Raw genomic sequence first — 1,749 nt, 5'->3', positions numbered from 1 at the left:
CTCCTCGGAAGGAAGATGGGGCAATCTACTTCCGTAGTGATACTGCCTCGGAAACCCAAGGAGGGGTCGCTATGAGTCAGGGCCGACTCGATGGCACATAACAACAACAACAACAACATTAAAAATCAACTCCTGAAGAAGAGTCAGCAAAATAATAATAATAATAACAATAACAATAATAACTGCAGCATTAGATCTACAAACCCTGCAACAGTGCAATCATTGGGCAAAGAATTAAAAAATACGTATGTTGTTGTACATAAAGAGTTAAAACATGGTATTGAAAGTCTCACCAAGGAGAAGAAACCATCAGAATTGAGTGCACTGGTTTGAAAGAGTCGAAATGAAATCTTAGAAAGGAGCAGTGTAGAAAATGAAGTGAGGAGGACAAGCAGTGACCAGCGGAGCTGACACAGGGGAAGAGAGAATTCGTGACAGAGGAGAAGCAAGGGAACGGCCCAGAAGGTAACACAAGGACAGAGTGACACAGAGACCCTGGGGAGACGGATTAGAAGCTGCAACACGCCTCAGACGGGACCTCTAGGACAGCATGAGGGAGCGTGGGGCGAGGGAATAACTGAGTGATGTCAGCCGAGAATTTCCCCAAGCTTCTAAAGGCACCAGTCCTCCAGTTCAGGAAAACCAACTAAATATAGTCAGATGTACACCTGGACCCTTGGCAGTTAAATGACAGAGCACCAAAGGCAAAGGAAGGTCTTCAAAGGAGCCAGACATAAAGACGCGTCACCCCCAAGGGAACGCTGATTAGATTGTTAGCAGAGTTGTCAACACCAACGCTGGATGTCAGAAACGGTGAGATGACTTCACGTATATGTTATAACGAGCATATAAAATATGTAATTTGTGCAAGCAAAACCAGTGGAGCCGAACTGGCAGGTAGCCATCTCACGAGACAATGTGTAGAAGAAAGTGGAAAATGTTTATTAAGCTTTACACTTGAAGTCAGCTATTCATGTAAAATTTCTAGAGTGTCTACTGGCAAGAGAGGGGAGAGCAGAGAGGGGAAGTCAATGGGGAAAGAGCTGGATAGCAGGAAGCAAGAGGCTGGCCCCACCCCACCAAGCACGACACCCTTCTCCAGGCAACGGTCCCTTCTGACAATGCGACCAAAGTAGGAGAGACGAAGTCTGGCCATTCTTGCTTCCAAGGAGCATTCTTCCAAGCTGCACTTCCTCCAGGACAGATCTCTTAGTTCTTTTACCAGTCCATGGTACCTACAGCATTCTTCGCCAGCACCACAGCTCAAAAGCATCAACTCTTCTTCAGTCTTCCTTATTTACTGACCAGCTCTCACATGCAAATTCAGAAAAGTGGCACACAGTTCAAGCAAGACAAAGAAGAAGTCCCAAGGAAGATGTTAGAAACAATAGCAAGTCTATCAAAATCCCCGTAACGGCAAGCAGACCCCGCTTTCCAGTTGGTCCAACCGCGATTACCTTTTGAGCTCCTCCGGTGCGAGAGGCACTGGTGTGGGCCCTGGGGACGTTGCTGTCGTTGTTAGATGCCCCGAGTCAGCTCTGACTCCCAGCCACCCCGGTCCGACAGAAGGAGACGCTGCCGGGTTCCACACCGTGCTCACAGCCATTGCTGTGTTTGAACCCATTGTTGCAGCCGCTGTGCCAACCCATGTTGGGGGGGGCCTCCCCCTTTTGACCAAGCATGAGGTCCTTCTCCTGTGACTGGTTGCTCCTGGTAACTCACCCAGAGTCTGTGATGAAGTCTCGTCAT

Source organism: Orycteropus afer, unplaced genomic scaffold (assembly GCF_000298275.1).
Source record: "Orycteropus afer afer isolate SDZICR_OR568_19922 unplaced genomic scaffold, OryAfe1.0 scaffold00871, whole genome shotgun sequence".
Taxonomy (NCBI): Eukaryota; Metazoa; Chordata; class Mammalia; order Tubulidentata; family Orycteropodidae; genus Orycteropus; species Orycteropus afer.
Note: the sequence above shows the minus strand (reverse complement) of the source record.